We start from the raw sequence: 18,708 nt of genomic DNA, 5'->3' as shown, positions 1-18,708 counted from the left end.
GATACATTTTGTGCCATTTCATGTTTCACTTGCAGTTTCATTTGCAGTTGTCACAGTTTCAACTTCGCATATTATTCTTACTTTCCCTCTGTAAACTACAGCCAGCTCTTTGGATAGGAAGGCAGAGATTGGGCCTCAGCTCTACTGCCCAGTAGCCACCAGCATAAACTTCCAGCTAGCTCTGAAATGGGCCACAAAGACATCTGCTCCACATAAAAGCTTGTCACCTCCCCTGGTTTATTAAATTTTATCTAAAAATCAAGACCTCTGAGCATATATGTGAAACAGAGCTGTTACCAGAACATGCCAATATCTCACTAATATCTACCATATTTTAACGTCTATTTAACCTCGCCAATATATATATATATTAATCCTAATGTATTGGATCTGGACCAGAAGCTAAAAGCCAGGATTTAAGGCTTGAAGTAGCAGTCTGGCTTGAAGTCCAAATGCAGCAGTTGAAAGTCATACATAATCATCAGTACTCAAACTCAGTGAAGGGATGGCAGACTGATAGACTTACTGACTTAAATTACTCAGTTTCCTAATTTCTTTAGTAAATTTACTGACTCTGTCACAAAGGATTTCAAAAGGAGGTCCTTAACCTGTAGAGATGAAGAGTGCAGTTGTACACTTGCTCTCCTATCACTGATGACACCTCAAGGAGGAGTCAACCACTACTGCAGACTCATATGCCAGACCCTGCAATTCATCCCCAGATGAGTGCTGAAGCCTGCAATGGAAACTCAGTGTAAGTCAGGAGCCAGCAAAGGTCTCCCCTCTCATCCCACTGTACCCTGTTGCACACTGTTCAATGTCAGTTAGCACATTTTTGGCACCTACATCACAGAGGTTTCTCACTGCTGGTCAAAAATATGCATGACAAATAGCACTTAATGAGTTCAATGTGAAATAAATTAATCCAAATCACAACCCCACAATATTGGCAGTGAATTAATCTCTTACCAAAGCAGCACAAGAAGGATACAGCTGGAAAACCAGAGCCTCTTTGGGCACTTGCTCCTGAGTCCTCCATCGCAGACACTGAGGTCAATGCCAGCTTTTGGATATGCTCCACTCTGCAGCAGCCAGGACTGTGCACAACCTGCATTCCTGAAATTCAGCTCCACTTTGCAGCTTTGACACCATCTGCGGAGCACCAGGAGCAGGACACACAGCTCCCAGCACCCAGGGCTGCCCTTTGGTCCCCTTGCAGTGCCTTGCAAATTGCAAGTATGGCACTGTGAAGAGCTCTGGTCTCAATAACCCACTGAAGATGTGAGACACAAAAAATTCAGGGACAGCTGCAGCTCCACTGAAGTCCTGACCACCAACTCTGCTCCCAGGGGAGAAATGGGAAAAATCCCCAGATCCTGCACGCTACATGGAGTGTTACTGGAATTATCTGCTCAGAATTCTTCCATGTGAGGGTGCTGAGGCACTGGCACAGGGTGCCCAGAGAAGCTGTGGCTGCCCCATCCCTGGCAGTGTTCAAGGCCAGGTTGGATGGGGTTTGGCACAACCTGCTCTAGTGGAAGGTGTCCCTGCCTGTAGCAGGGGGGTTGGAACCGGATGAGCTTTAAGGTCTCTTCCAACCCAAACCAGCCTGTGATTCTATGATCTCCAGATCACCTGACCAGGGCTGCTGTAGTTAGGCTGTGGATCATCCTGCCCCTGCCTTTACCAAAGCCAGTACCAACAGCAGGAGAACTCTGCAAATTAACTGCAGCCAGGAGACCCACCACAGCCACTGCTATCTAAACCTGCTTGTACAAGAGTGGACTAGGAAAGGATCAGTCACCTTTTATTTTCAGGCTCACACATCAACTTTACTTCCGAGCAGACAGTAAGGTCAAACTATGACTAGGCAAAAGGCAGTCAGAGGAAAGAAAACAAAAAAAAGTAATAAAAACAATACCTGATTCATAAAGTGAGAAATGTGACCATCTGGGGGAGGGAAATCTCAGCCAGTCTCTAAAGTCCAGAGAATGTGGGAAAACCCAACTATTTCAAACTTGCCTAGCACACAAGAATTGCTTTTGTCTGCTTTAACAGCAGCACTGCTTTCACCACCAACGTGACCAGCAGTTACAAAAGGAGAAATCTCAACAACAAAATGCTGAACTATGCCATGCCAAAGGGCTGCTATCCCACGCCAGTGATATTCAGAGCTCGACTGTGCTGCCCATTCCCATACACAGCCACATCCCTGAGACAACAGCACTCATAAAAACCCATGTAAAGCCTTTTAGTGAGATTTCTGGTCTGAGATCTGATCTGATCTGCTCCCTAAAGTCACGCTTTAACCAGCTGTGCAGTTTGTTGGCATACTATCATTTTAGTATTATAACCCTTTAAACTCTCCACCCAAGCAGCTTGCGGCACCCTCCTCTACCCTGACCCACAGGCAAAGGGGTGCTGACCCCATGTTCTTGCCCCATATGCATGCACAACACCAAAACCCTTAGGTATAAGGTATCATACCTGTGTGGGAATCAGCAGAAACTGCCCTCAGCTCATCTGTTGAGGATTTTCCGTGTGTCTGTTTTCACTTGGCCTCTTCACAGCCTTGTTAGTGGCCAAGAAAGCTGCCTGACCATAGCAGCTGGGCAAGATGAGTCAGGGCACATGAATGTCTTTTAACCTCTTTCCACCTGCGTGCAGGGAGTATTGGCTGCTTGGCTGAATGCAGCTGGGATCAGCTCTCCCCCAGAGAGGGAAAACTCAGGCACTCCCAGCAAGGACCTTCCCAATTCTGAACACCCCTCTGCAGGGTCAAGGAAAAAAAAAAAAAAAAACAAGCCAAAACAAACCCAAACAAACCAAAACACAAAAATGAGGGAAAAGAAAAAGACTGAAAAAACTCCAAAGACTTTCCAAATGACTGACAAAGAAATGCAGTCATCATAGCACGAAGCATGTTGTGATAGCACATCACATAATACGATATAAATCGAGCACACTCCAAAGCCTCGGATGGCTTTACGCTTTGCAGAGCCCCAAACTTTTGAGTTCAATAAAATAGTAAGCGCCCTGACATTAATGCAGTCATCAATGCTAAATAAAGCCAAGCACAGTTGTGTTCCTTTGATCAGTCTTTTCATAAAGGCAGTATAAATACTATTCCTGCTTTTTGAGATCTTAAGAGGCTTTTACATTTGGAAAGCGTTATAGGGACACATCAGGAAAATAAGCAGTATTTTATTTCTTTTTCCTTAGGGCTTTCCCCCCCCACCCCTTGTTTTTCAAACCATAGAGAGAAAAGTTAAACAATCGATTCTCAAAGATCCAAACAATGTGTTTACATAAGGGTTTATAAATTGAATAAGTTACTCCACATTCAGATATTCTGCACTCCTGCCAAATGTCTCCGCAGACTAATGTCCTTGGAGATAGGCTTGCACTACAGAGTTTCTGTCCAAAACATTTGAATTTTAAAAGCCAAATACAAAGAAAAAAGCCCCACAGCTGGCTGCGCAGCCATGATCTCTGGCCTGAAGCAAAGCACAGGGTTTGGGTTTGCTTGGGTCAATGCTACTGCTGCTGTGCCAGCAGCATGAAGACAGATATTGACTGAACCGCTGCTACATCCTGAAGGATTTTGGCAATCCGCACTCTTCATATGAACTCAGGGAGCATCTTGCAGGTGCTGCAGATGCTGGCCATGCAGGTTTCCCACACTGCATGGTCCCTAGTTCAGCGCAGCCTCCACAAACTCCCAGTGATTCCAGCTTCCTCAGAAATACCAAGCCCTGGTGATGCTGGCTGGCTTAGGTCCTTGAGCCATAACGCTTTCTTTCACATAGCCTTTCCACAGGTTTTCACAATGTCCAGTAATTCAGTTAGCATTGGGAGAAAAAACACAGCAAAGTGTCAACTTCCATTTCTGCATCTCAAAACTAGATGTGCAAGTGCATCTGCTTTACACCAAGGGTTATCACTCAGCCTCACATATGCTGTGCAGCAGTCTGACCCAGCTTTATCTCATTAAACCCATTTCTGCTAATTAGTGAAAAACATTTCCTTCTGTAACAATTAATACAGCCATTACCTTTCCAGTTCACAATGCTCTACAGGCACCCTTAAATCCTTATGTCCCAACGCATTCCTGAAATAAGCTGTTTTCACAAAGGTGGTATGTTGAAATCCTACCATAAATGGAAAACAAGCTTAATCACAAAATGGAGATGTTTTGCAGTTACCATGAATACATACACCAGCCTTTATCAAGGAGTAATGGAGACTGTGACACTACTTTATGTTTTGATCCAAGTCAAACATGGGCTACTCACCCAGGGAGACTCAAAGAAACCTAACAGTGAAAAACCTTCAGATGCCTCAATACCATTGATTTTTAGAAAGTCAGGCCCCAACTGATCCTCAGTGAATCACACAAAAAGACAAGGAAACAAATCTGGGTTTCCCTGTCTCACCTGAGTGCCCTGCTACTTGGCTTGCACCCTACAGCACACCAAGTTCAATGCACGGGAGCACAGGAAGGGTCTGAAAAGAGCATCCAAGTCTCTGCTCAACCCAGTGGATTAAGGCAGCATCAGGCGAACATGGAGAGCAGGATGTTACTCCCCCTTTCTTCAAATGCCTCCATGTTTTCATATTCTCTGTCTCATTTTCTCGCTTCTACACCCCAGTCATGAGTCCCTTGTCCCCAGCACCCACTCCAAGGCAGCCTGGCCTCTCCTCCAGCTGCGAAAAATACCTCCAAGCCTCAACACAGAAATAAGGAGAATCTTTTCTGTTTAAAGCATGAGGGGCTAAAACACAGCTAATGACAAAAAGAAAAGTAAAATCAACTGACAGAGTGTATATAAAGTCTCCAGACTCAGACTGAGCCTAGAGGGGCTACACTGCTGCAGAGGATGCTGAGAACAGCCCCATATACAGCAACTCAGCCACTAGTTTAGCTGAGAAAACATCTCTCAGCAGCAAAATTTCAGAGATGAGTTGCCTGCCATGCCTTTTGGGAGCTCACTTCACCCCATACTTGTGGGGAACCTTTCACAACACAAGTCCCAAGAGCTTCTTCACTCCTACTCAAAAGTGGCTTTTCTATTGTCAGTCCTTTAACAATGCTTTTTTTTTCCATATTATTTTTTACAAAAGCTTTATAATCCTCTGCTTTTTTATCTGAGTGGAAACCACTATATGACAGCTTTAAACTTTTATTTCTTTAAATTCAGTATTCCCCTCTCAGCTATAATCCCCCTATTGGAAAGATCAGTTTGCAAGTCCCTGCCTCTAGGCAGCAACATCACAGCAGCGATTACAGACCCCAAAATCCATTTAAACACCCTCATCTTTTAGCTCAATGGCCATGACTTTAATTGCATGACAACAATAACAAGAAAATTAAGTGACAATTTGCAGTTATAAACTGCTTCCAACCCACGCCATTCCCAGGTTCAGCATGCTTCGTCTGCCTGCTCCGGGTTCCTTTGAACTCTGGGGACGGCACATCTGAAGGCACAAAAGTGACTTTGACATCAGTGTCCCATTTTCAAACTCTCCCAGGCACAGGCTCCTGAGACATTTTGGACTTTTGATCATCCTCTGGCTCAGACTGGCATTTTCTCCTCCCTCCAATTTTATCCATGACTGCAAACGCTTAGTAACTACAAGGATGCACTGGAATTCTTGCATTTTCTTTGTAGCATGACATGAACAGTGCCTGTGCAACTAAACCAGTGGAATTTCAGCTCTGCAAATTAGAATTTTAGCTCTAATTCTGTTGAATGAGACCTCAAGAATTTACTTGTGGAGGAGTAAAAAGAGAACAAGTTACCAATGCCTGAATCATAGAAAAGTCAGATTAGCTTTCTTCTCGACAAGAATCGGGGAAGGATAATTCAGTGGTGATGTAGTCAACACAATTCTGCAACAGATGAAAAATTATCTTCCCCCCCCCCTTTATAAAAACTGCAATGAAGTCAGAGGAACTGCCACCATCCAGAACAAATCAATGACACACCCTGAAATCAGGCAGCTCCAAGAGCAGAGCTTTGGTCAGCCCGCTGCAGACGTAGGGGAAAGCTGCAAAGTTCAGCTCAGGATCCCATTAGTCCCAGCTATGCTCCGAGCCTGCCTTTCTCTTGCAGTAAACACAGGGTGGAAAAAAGCCCCTGTGGAATTCCATGTCTTCAACCTCCTCCACGGTACAGTCCAGTCCCAGATATTTTCATATCCATAACCCAAGTAATCCTTCCTTACTGCAGTGTCATTTCTAGGCAGCACCCGGCACAGCTGTGCTGCGCAACTGCAGTGGCACATATACAAGAAAAGGCTTTCTCATGGGCCTTTCTCCCTGCATCCTTGAACAGCCAGGCATCAGGGCTTCCCATGACTGGAGGACCACAGCTTCTCCCAGCTGTACCCCCAACCTGCAAAACACCTGAAATCACCACAGGTGAGAAGCAAACACTAATTCCCAGCATGCAATCCCTTAAAGTTGCAGCTTTGCAAAGATTTATATATTTATATTATTTTTTTTTTAGCTACTGATTTGCACTGAGGTTTTTCCTCACAGAAAACAGTTAATAAGTGGAGGGAGAAGACAGCATTCCTTTAAGAAAAAACAAAAATCTGGAAAGGAAGCGCATGAGATACCGACACAATCGTTTGAAAGCTCTCTCCCAAAACACATAACACAGGAGCCAACTCTCACTTTAACAGTACTGCCCATTTGGAACAACATACTAAAAACCGGAGGATTATTTGGCTTTCTTATTTGTATTTCTTTTCTTGCTCTAAGCTCTCGTTTCCTTTGGTAGACAAGAAGTCTCACTTTGCACTGCTTACCTGACCTCATTCTTAACTACATAGCAGACAGCTGCATCCCCACATTGAATCTCTTCCAGATGTTCCAGCAGCAAGTACCAGCACCATTCCCTACAAACACATACCAGCAATTCATTGTGCTAATTAATAATCTGTCTTCAGAACAGACAGTAATCAATGAGACCTAATGAACATACACAAACCTCGGATGTCACAGCCATTGTCACAATGATGTGGCAAAAGAGCTCCTGATCATACAAATGGGAGCTGGGAACGCTATGATAGAGAGATCTCAGATACACCTATGCTGCAGGCTGAAGTGTCCAAGTTGGTTTTGTACACTCCAACCACAAGTGTATGGACTTGCCCATAGCACAATTTAACTCTGCTCTTCAGGCCATGGTTTAGCAAGAAAGGAAATCTAATGCCATGAAGCAGGGTTAAAATTGTCCCAACCACATGAATGCAAAGGGCCAAGCTACTGCAGCTCTTGCCAGGCTAACATATCCCACCCATAAATAAATAAATAAATAAGCTGAAGAGTTAGCTATACACAGAGAGACATAAGGCCATGACGTCAGGTATCATCTGTCCTTGAGCATATGATATGTACACCTTTATGTCTTTATGTACAACGCAATTTGTGTACGTCATAAATTATGTACACTGGCTAGTCTAACAAACGCCCATGCCAGATCTGCATCAAATTGGAAGTGCAAGCTGATTCAGGAAAACCTAGACCTGGTTATTACTGGATCATCAATACCTGGCCAGAGACAGATCTCCCACAGCCTTAATGTGAGGAATCACATATTTACCGAAGCATTTTCACAGGACAAATAACAGTAACTCCAGATGAGGTCTCTAGATGCTCCAGGAGCAGCACCTAACAATCCAATCCAGGACACTAAACCCCTGCGACTCAAAAACATGCTCTCCTTACAGCACTGTCTCTTCCATATAGACATGGAAAAATCACACCAACATCATTTATTCATGGCCTCAGTTTGACCTCAGCAAAGAGCTCAAGTAAGAACTGAGGAATCCAAGTCTTTATTTTCAAGTGTTAGAAAGCAATCCAAATATTGCATGGGGTTTTTTGCACATCTCAGGTTAAGTAGTCTCTTGTGTACAGCTTCGCCCCTCTCACACAGCAAATTCAGCTGAAAATTAAACCAGTAAAGACCTATTTGAATCTAATTGCAAAAGCAGCCTCCATAAAGAGATGCTACACGTAAGCGGAAGGAAACAGTTCACTCCTCCCCATTTCTGTATCAGAGTTCAAGGTGAACTTTCAAATGAGAAGAGACATCTGCAATTTCTTTACCCATGAAGTGAAGCATTATTTGTAGTGCCTTCAGATTTTGTTTGGCATACCAAAGTTATCAAGCATCACCATGCAAAGTGCCACAGGGCTGCAAGTTCTTCAGCTTTGCTCCTTGTCACCTCATTCCCTATGCCGACACTCAGCAACTGCAAAACATCCTTGAGGTAAGACGCAATGACTGATTTAAAAGCTTCCACCATCAAACAAAGGATCTGCAATGAATACAGAAGTGAGGAAGCGATTAGTATTGCTGAAGAGGTGTTGCCATTTCACACCTGAAACCTCCAGCTTTTTATTTGATTGTCAAATTGGGTCTAGGCAGCTTCAGTCAAAACATCTTTGTGCTTGTACTCTAAATATCAAGCACACATAACTAAATCTAACACTTAACAAAGCCCTCCCTACACTTTAAGCTAAAAGTATAATCACAGTGCATCTGGCATTTAAATAAAATAACCATTAGCACAGGAAACACCCAGCATAAAAGTACCAGGTCAAGGAAAAAACAGATGAACACAGAGAAGCAGCATGGGATTGGATTTAATGCCATGTTTACTAGGGAACCGCTGTGTTGAGAAATACAGAGAATTTCCTCTGGCAGGCCAAGCTCAGTTACAGGATTAAAAAATGTAGGCTGTGACTAAAAAGGGAGATTTAATTATCTGTCTTAATTGGACAAGGAGGAAAACCAGCTTCAGCTTCAAGAAGGCAGCAGACTACTTTAGCAACAGCTAGGACACCTACAGATTTGTTAAGGGTTGAAGGGTTTCTCATATTTCCCATTAAATCGTGCAGGTATCTATTCATTAAATACAGCAATGGAAATGGGCACTGGAATTTAAAAGGAGAAACACGTTGCTTGAGATGAATTGGATTAAATTATACAAGGTCTACAGATTAGCATGAATTAGCCTCTGCTGTCAGTAAGTCCTGGCAACACTCCGACCCACCATCAGTGAACAGCTCCATAAAACCTCAAGTCACGTTCACAATTATTAACCAAATCACACATAGAACTGGCACTAGCAGACAAACCTATCATACAAAAACTACCCTCTTTAAAGCCAGCATTATGCCCAACCCTACCACTGACTCACAAAATGCCCTGCAGCAAGTCATTTGATGTTTTTGTGCCTCAATAATGTAAGAATAATACCTTCTTGCCTTTATACTAATTGCCACTTAAGATCTATAGATGAGAAACACTATGGAAGCGATTAGTAATAAATCACATTGTGATATTCGCAGGCCGAAATTCCCTTTGCTCATCACTCAGCAGTGAATAAGAGCACTTTCCTCTTCAGTTTAATTCAGTTTCTTGTGGCTATTTTCACAATAGGCACACTTACTTTCACAGTCATTAGGGTTTCCATGATGTCATTCTCACCAGTGCACACATTTCAAATAAGCACACACCTTGGGGAAGTGCTGGGAAGTGCATGCCCCACACAGAAGTGGGCACCCCAGTGGCCCCAGAGCTATGAGTTGATGAGAAACAAACAAGTAATTTGCCAACAAACTGGGCTTGGCTTTCATCCTTTCTTAATCCACATATTAAGATGGATTACCTAAAGCTTGATGCATCCCTGTGCTTCATACAGGTCACCAGCATTACCCCTGTTGTGCCATGGAGAAACCCGAGGTGGGATTACAGTGACTTCCAAAGCCCATACAGCAAAACCATGGCAGAGCTGAGAGCAGAAGGAAGATTAGGACAGCCTCAGTCAATGCCACCACGGTGCTATACCTGTATGCTTTTACATTCCCAACCACGTTCCAGGATAAGAGTGCATGCAGCCGCTCCATCAGCAAACCAGGGAAGTGATGCAATTAAAAATTACAGCCTCCCCAGGGACGTTGGGGAGACCCCATCACTGGAGGTTTTCACGATGTGGTTGGGCAGGGTGCTTAAACAATCTCATTTAGGCTCCCTTCCCTATGAAATGCTGTCGTGGTTTAAACGCTGGACCAGGGGATCTTTCAAGGTCTCTTCCAGGCAAGCAGGGGGTGCAGCACAGATTTGTTTTCAGCGGTGTGCTATCCCTGACCTGTTTGACCATGTTCCCACACAAGCAGTGTCAGCAGCACAAGGACAGCACGAGAAAGCATGGCTACAACCATGGGAAAGGGAGGAGAAACACTACATTCCTGTTTCCCTCTGAAAGGCTTCAGCAGAAACACTGTGCTCATCCGTTCCTGAGTTTCTACAGGAAAATAGCTAAGTGTGCAAACAGGCCTCAGTACTGCTTTCACCAAGTGAGTGTTCTTCCACTTGTGCTTGCAAAGATGAATCACTGCCTCCTACAAGCTGTAATTTACTGGGAGGACATCACCTGGCTCTTCGTGGTACACAGATGAAACCAATGCCTCCCCACTTAATAGCTTGTTTTTCTTCAAACTCAAACCTGGTTGACTAGTAGGATCTCACCAGGATTACCAAACCCGAAAGACAGATTTAGTAACACTTGTTACCTGGCTGAAACATTACCCATTGAAAAACAAGACAACTCTGGAGAATTTCCTTATATTCAAAAGCATTAGTCTGCTCGTGTTCCTGACTAACTGAAATGACCCCATTCACAAGAAGTAACATCTTGTCTTTGCCAGGGAAACCTTTATTGCCTAAGGTCTCAATGTGGGCTGAAGAGGCATGAGTCAGATTAGATGCAAGAAAGGAACATCAGCTAATTAATAGGATGCACCTAACTCCCCTCTCATAAAAAAAGCAAAATCTACATTATGAAAAAGAAAACATTTAGATTCAGGCTTTAATAATGCAGTTGTCCATGAGCAAGTGCCCCAGTCACAGAAAGCCAGGCGTGACCTCTCCTAACCATTTTTTCCCCTTTTATTTTTAATTAAAGACTGGCCACAAGAGCTCACCTGCACACAGTCCCTCTTGTGCATACGTGCGTGACTGGTGGCACACCCAGCTATCACCTCACTGATCAGACCTGCAGGGAATTAGGTCTAAGAACATGCAGTCCATGAATTACAACAGCAGGTCCAGGCACGAGATCAGCACTGAGCTTCCCAACCCAGCCACAGGGGCACTGGCATTGAGCACGTGCTGCAAAGCTGCTAAATTGTCCTAGAAAACACAGAAGACCAAATCCAGGCTACATGGGTGACTTACACTGAAGGCATTCCTGGTGCTAGGGCAGGTAAGAGCTCTGGGCTGGCAGAGCATATGAACAGTTTTTGGCGCTTACACATGCTTTAATGCGACTCTTGCTCAAACTAAACAGTTTCCATGGGTAGAGGAGCAGGGGACACTGTGCCTTATTTCCTAGATTGTAAAGAAGATCAAAAGCACTTCCCAAGTTTAATTTCTACACCTCATTAATCCAACGTGAACAACCAGGTACTGTGATGCTGAGAACCACACAGACGTGTATCTGAGCTCCCTATGGCATTTGAACTGAGGAAGAACAAAATCTCACCTCAAAGCTTGGGCTAAGTGATTACATGTTTCAAATGTTATTCAAGAAGGTCTGCAGTGCCTTTTTATACACAAGGTCAGAGTAAATAGAAACAACTGCCCTTCAGACCTGATAATCTCTCTTTCTGCATACCCTATAATTTCCATCCCTTTCTCTTTACAATTTTCCTCTGTTTCTGCTGCTGGTTCAGAGATCAGAAATAACCAGGATATTTCGGACAGTTCAGCTTAGGTCAGCTAATTCATTGTAGATTCTGTGCTAGAGGATTCACTAAGGACTAGAGAATTCAGAGATGTCATTTGTGAAAGGCACTTTGTATTTATTGTATTCATACAATAAGCTTATCTGGTGTTTCCCCGATGGAGAGGCTATCAATGGAGATCCATTTTCCCGTTACAATACAATGTCGTTTGTACAATGTAAGTATAGACAGTTTGTGTCACATCATCACATATTTACCGAAGGAAATTAAGGGCATAGAGGAGAGAGTAGGCATGAATTCTCCAAACACAGTGCTGTCCAGACAGTAGGAAACACTGAAAATACTGTCTCGTGTATTTGGAGCTGAGCCTTTCTGAATAAATTAGCATTCCGGCAGTGAGGACACATGGAAGGAAACTTTGCAAAGTGCCAAAAACGACTTGTCTGAAAAGAATTCAGTAAATAGATTCCAGTGTCTGACAAGTGTAAGCTGCACTGAATATTATCAGAGAGAGCAATACGTCCTAACCATGTGGACTGCTGTGTTAAATGGTAGCTTCAACCAGCTGAAGTCCAAATCAGACAATCTGATGGGTCCCAACAAGGCGACACAGCAATGGCCATGGTAACAGATGCTGCTGAACTAGATTACTCAGAAGTTGTTGCATGAACCTTATGAATGTGTTATTTATTTTCACAGACTCCTTCCAGACTGTATTTCTGGCACAAGGGGTAAGATCAAGAGCATTTCTTTCAAGAAACGAAGCTAATGAGGATAATTAAAGCAACTCCTAAATATACAAACCATGTAGATAAAGAGTCTCATTTGAATTTTGCATTTCTAGCAAAAAGCAGATGGATGGATCTGACCAGTTTCATGAGGCTTTTGCCTTGTCAAAAACAAATGCTCTCCCTTTAGTTAGAACCATCACCATGCTGATGGCCTTCCCTGGTACCCTGAAGACAATTTAGGTCCTGCTTTAGGTAACTTCTTGACTTCTGTTTCTTCTGCCAAGCAGTTGGCAGCTGAATAATCCCCCATCGCTCCTGCTGTCAGTGACATCCATGCCATCTATTCAGACCAGGCCCCACAGAAACACAGCTTCCTCCTGTGCGTAAGGAAGCAACACAATGGGAAATTGATCTAGGACTCTAGATTAAGACCAAGTTAGCACTTCAGTGGTGAGGTCTTTCAGAGTGCAGGACTTTTAGAAGATCAGCAGATACTAGATAACCATATTGTCCATTGCAGTCAGAGGGAAAAAACCAGCATGAATAGTAAGAGTATTTAATTTCTTTGAATGGGGGAAAAAAAAAAAAGTCTCAGAAAATAATTTAGTACCTATGGCCAATAATGGCTTGAATTTAATCCATTTTGGTACAGGACAACCACCATGCGGATAGGATCTCTCTCATGGTGCCACTCAGAAACAGAATCCTGTAGGTTGAGAAAGACCTTTAAGATCACAGAGTCCAACTATTAACCCAACACTGCCAAGTCCACCACTAAACCTTGTCTCTAAATGCAGATGTGCACATCTACATGTCTTTTAAATACCTCTAGCAACTGTGACTTCTCCGAGGCCCTGGGCAGCCTGTTCCAATTCTTGACAGACCCTTCCATGAAGAAATTTTCCTAATATCCAGCCTAAATCTCCCCTGGTATAGCTTGAGGTTGTTTCCTCTTGTCATAGAATCATAGAATCACAGAATAGTTAGGGTTGGAAAGGACCTCAAGATCATCTAGTTCCAACCCCCCTGCCATGGACAGGGACACCTCTCACTAAACCATCCCACCCAAGGCTTCATCCAACCTGGCCTTGAACACCACCAGGGATGGAGCACTCACAACCTCCCTGGGCAACCCATTCCAGTGCCTCACCACCCTAACAGGAAAGAATTTCCTCCTTATATCCAATCTAAACTTCCCCTGTTTAAGTTTTAACCCGTTACCCCTTGTCCTGTCACTACAGTCCCTGACAAAGAGTCCCTCCCCAGCATCCCTATAGGCCCCCTTCAGATAATGGAAGGCTGCTATGAGGTCTCCATGCAGCCTTCTCTTCTCCAGGCTGAACAGCCCCAACTTCCTCAGCCTGTCTTCATACAGGAGGTGCTCCAGTCCCCTGATCATCCTTGTGGCCTCCTCTGGACTTGTTCCAGCAGTTCCATGCCCTTTTTATGTTGAGGACACCAGAACTGCACACAATGCTCCAGGTGAGGTCTCACAAGAGCAGAGTAGAGGGGCAGGATCCTATCACTTGTTACTCAGGAAAAGAGACTGACCCCCACCTTACTGCAACTTCATTCCAGGTGGTTGTAGAGAGCAATAAGGTCTCTCCTGAGCCCCCTTTTTGCCAGGCTAAACACCCCCAGTTTCCTCAGCTGCTCGTCCTAAGATTTGTTCTCCAGACCCTTCACCACTTCTGTTGCTCTTCTTTGGACACATTGCAGCAAAAGAGCGCAGTGAAAAAGTCACAGCACAGATTTTCGATCCCAGTGATTCAAACTGTTACTGGAGACACAAGGCAGACCTCACAGACCACCCTTAGTAGGTATTTACCTAAGCCTCCTCTTCCTGCATACGCACATGCACATTTTTGGTGTGGTTTCTCACAAGTGGCCCAACATCCTCACTATTATGGTGTCTGAAAATTATCTTCTGGCCATCAGCCTCCCATCACAATCATGCCTACCCACTCCTGGACATCCACCCCTGCACTTTCTTCCACTGCTGTAAGTCACCGACAGCATGCAGGTCTTCAATGCTCTGAGAAGAAATGGGGTGGGGAAGAGAGAGGGAAAGGCATGCCTGTGTTACCGTTCATCTGTTCCAGTTAAAGAAATCCATCCCTCTGCAAATATAAAAGATTTACAGCACCCAAAGGAATCTCACATCCTGCGTCGTAAGGCAGAAACAGCTCTGAACTCCCTGACCGCTGAGAAGATATCCAAATGCCTCATCTGCTAACAAATTTTGGCACTTGATGGGAGGCAGCAAATGGCACGCTCCCAAAGTCTCCTTTCTCTGCTCTCAGTACATTTTTAAAATGCATCCATACAGTTAAATTAATATGGATGTTATTTTAAACAGGTTTTAAAATGCTTTCAATGCACATGGAAAAAAGAATCCATCATGTGGAATCTGTGCCATTTAAAAGATATTTTAAACAGAACAATATAGACTGTAATGGTCTTTATTATTCAGACAGTAATTCTGTCCAGAATTCCCAGTGAGGGAAGTGATCCCTGTCAAGCTCACAACTGGTCATGCATATGGGTCTGATCTTTGCACACAAACCCATGCCTGCCTCTACAAAGCAGGTATCTACTCACACATACCTGCAAGCACTTGCTGGCCAGAGACAAAAAGCATGCCAGCATTAAATGCACTGCTCATACCTAGCAGCTTTCATAATAGATATTTAATTACTTAGAAGAGGCCATGTATTTTCCTCCTCATCTTACATCCTTAACATTAAGATGGACTGAGATGTAGCTGTTTTGAATGCTGATTCCCAGAATTGGTTGCCACAGCTAAGGCTTGGGGCCACAGATGCTCAGGCTCACAACAGCTAAAAACCCAGTCCTTAATCCACTTCCATTCTCAGGTCACGTGGTTACTCCTTCCATCTTTTCTCCTTGCTAACAGATCAGGCTTCTGTACCTGCAGGGTCTGAACCTGCCTGCAGGAGCTGGGTTGAATGAGGGAACAGAACAAAGCTCAGCATCGTCACCAGCCTGGGTACCAGACACCATGGGAACACAGACACCTTCGGGTGCAAATAACTCACGCGACAGTCTTGCCTTGAAAGCCCAGATCAAGTCAGCCCTATTTAAGGTCCAAGCAGCCTTTGTTCATTTTTGTCCCCTTCACTAGTGAGGACACCGACTGGCCCATCCTTCTGGTCTTTTTCCATTCCTGTCTTCTCTCAGTGTATAAAATGCCTTTCATAATTTTTACTTCTGTGCACTAGTCCACCCATTTAAAGGCCTCCTCTCTGCTCGTTTCTTACACAATGACTAGAGGTTATAAATCTAGTCTCCCAAAGACTAGATTTTCACAAACAACCACATCCCAGTCATTTCCTCTCTGGAGTTCTCCGACGCATCCTGTTTATTCTGTATCTATCTTGTTTGGATTGCAAACTCTTCAGAATAAGGACTTTCTACATTTCATGTCCTATACTGCTGGAAACATGTCCGGTGCTACCCAATTCATAGTTTTTAAGGCCAGAAGAGACCACTGCAATTATATAGTCTGACCTTTTGCCTACCACAAGACAAACTTCATCAACTGATTTCTGCATTGAGCCCCTGATAATCTTCATGGAGTATTGCTACTAACAGATAAACACACCTTCTTCTATTTCACATTTTCCCCAATTTTGCTGCATATTTAGTGTTTCTCTCCTTCATATTCAAATTGTTCCAACATTTTCATCAATTAACCCATGTTCAAATTACAGGAGATGTTCTAAAATACATACCTTATTTCTATGATGCCTGCACTAAACCAGTTGTTAATTAATTCTTACACTTCGCATTTGCCCAGTTTATATTTAATGTGCTTGTGCTGAGATAGATTTGTTCAAGAAATAGAACTGTATTACAAAACATAGACTTACAATCCCGCTTTTAAGGAAGTACATCTGCAAAAGATTAAAGAACTGAAATGATCTGAGAACAAAGCAAACGGAGAGAATGATCCATTGGCATTGTTGGCATGAAAGGTATTTTTGTCTAAAAAACATATATTCAAATAAATCTTTCATACACTTTGAATACCTGTATTAGCTTTAATGTACAACATGCTCTAAAATGATCATCATCTGAATTAAAAAAAAAGGTTGGATTCCTTTGAGCCAAGTATTAAAAGCATTTTTAAGGCAAACAGACACAAGAATTCTCACAAAAAATCTGTTCTTCATCTGTCCAAAAAAAAATTGTACTGGCTTCAGCTAAAAGTCAATCACTCAATACCCAAAGAATAATAATGCAAAAAAAAAAAATCAGTTATAAATATATTTCTAACTACAATCATCTGGCAATGGAGCACCAATGACCTAACTTCACAAGCATCTGTCAGCTGGTGACAGCCATGGTGCTGTCAGGAGAAGAAAACAAGTGACTGCTCATTTACTGAGAGGCAATCAGGAAGATTAGAAGCAACCCACCACAGATCACACATCAAGTGTGAATCTGAATGGAAGGGAAAAACAAATGTACAAGGAAACCTCAGAGCCTCCTTGCCTTACACGGCGCAGCCAGAGCTCTTGGATGCTGCAAGGTACCAAAAGGCTTCAGGTATGAGGTGCACAGATTCTACCCCATCACCACTGGGTGGTTATCAACCAAATTCTTATTTCATTATTCTTTCTAAAAAAAAAAAATCTTATTATCCCACCCATAATTGAAGTTTCTATGAACATGGCATTGCACAAGGCACTATACAAGAACTACAAAAGCGCTTCCCCAATTTTCTTTTAATTGCCATGACAACTCTGTTTATTTGGATTTAAACATCATCCTAGGATGTTTGTAACGCAAACAGTGAAGCACAATGAGGCAGAATGGGAAAAGAGAGAGCCAGTGAGACACTTGTTTGCCTAACTCTTGTTGGGCAAAAACCCACAATCACCAGCTGCAATGAAAAATATAGTGAATTAAGAATCAAACCAAAACAAACATTTATTTCCATTTGGATTTTTTAGCAGGGGTGGCAATCTTCTGGCAGCTCCAGTGGCTCAGAAACCAGGCAGAGCTCTACCTAACCACCCAGCTGCACCTTTATATCCCCACCTGCTTTTGGGAGCAGGATTTTAATTCCCACCGTCACTCGCTCTGCATGTGGGCTTCCAGGGCTTGCCAAAGGCACACTGATTAACTGAAGATCTACTGCACTTACCGTCACAATTGTGCTCATAAATATCAATTATTAAACAGCTTCACAGGACACTGGTGGTACTTGCAGCATATTTAAAACCCAATTTCCCTGCAAATTTAGGCTGAAACAATAGAAGCAATGCTTAGACCTCCAAGAAAGAAACTCTGCAGCAGCATATAACTGCTACTACCTGAACTGATTGAGCTCAGGATGCTGTATTTGTGTGTTGTATCCCACAGCAGCACCACGCTCCAATTTCACAAGCTATCTACAAGTACATGCAAACTCCAGCAAGCACAAGTTAAGGTGCACAAACGCTCAGTGCCATCCCCTGCCACTAGAGTTTGCTGGATCTTGAGTGAGTGGGCAAGCACGCTCATCGCATCCCATTGCACCTCCACTGCCTCATCACCCAACCTCCCAGACTGATTGATGGTAACGCACATCACTACTTTTCCCAAACCCAATGCAGATGCAAGTGCAGGATCTTAACACCAGGAGGGGAGGCAGAACTTCCACTAAATTTAAGATTCAACAATGCAGAAAAACAAAACCAAACCAAACCAAAAACACACACAGAAAAAAAAAAAAAAGGAAGAAAAGAAGTAGATTAATTTGCCACGAATAAGATGAAGAACAGAGCAACTGTTTTCAGACACAATAGGCAATTGTTGAGAGAAATCATGAGACGAAGATCCTGCAGCCCATTTCAAGACTATCCAGCAGCTCAGAAAATGGTCTGTCACTTTATCCATCAGGAATTTCTACCACCCAACTGGCAATAACATGACCCGGCTGGCAGGGAGCAGGACTGACGCCTCTGTTTTCTGGCAACTGCATAGTTTCACCCCCTAAACAGGGACCAGTTTACCTCCACTTTTTCCAAATTCCAAGTATAAGCTAATTAGCTAATTTCCCCAGGCATGGTACTTCCTCCTGCACCAGGGGGTGGCTACTACTCTAGCTTCAACTTCTCCGAGTTTCTGATGAAAGATACTTGTCCCATCCTCACTGGTGATTTTTACTGCCTTATAAGAGCTGAAGAATTGTTTTGTAAG

General features: G+C 43.4%; 1 protein-coding gene across 4 annotated transcripts in view; it reads right to left on the bottom strand.

Annotated features, from left to right (window-relative positions):
* The window catches only part of PDZD2 (PDZ domain containing 2), a 143,358-nt gene that overhangs the window by 88,600 nt on the left and 36,050 nt on the right, over positions 1–18,708 (bottom strand). For 2 of the 4 annotated variants that reach the window (XM_065662075.1, XM_065662076.1), the window contains exon 1: positions 2,488–2,600. The exons of the other annotated variants lie outside the window; for them this stretch is intronic. The gene's annotated coding sequence lies outside the window, so the exon portion shown is untranslated. Of the gene's footprint in view, positions 1–2,487; positions 2,601–18,708 lie in introns of those variants that run through there. 4 annotated transcript variants of the gene reach the window in all.

This window comes from Lathamus discolor, chromosome Z (assembly GCF_037157495.1).
Source record: "Lathamus discolor isolate bLatDis1 chromosome Z, bLatDis1.hap1, whole genome shotgun sequence".
NCBI lineage: Eukaryota > Metazoa > Chordata > Aves > Psittaciformes > Psittacidae > Lathamus > Lathamus discolor.
This window is presented reverse-complemented; position numbering and strand designations above follow the sequence as displayed.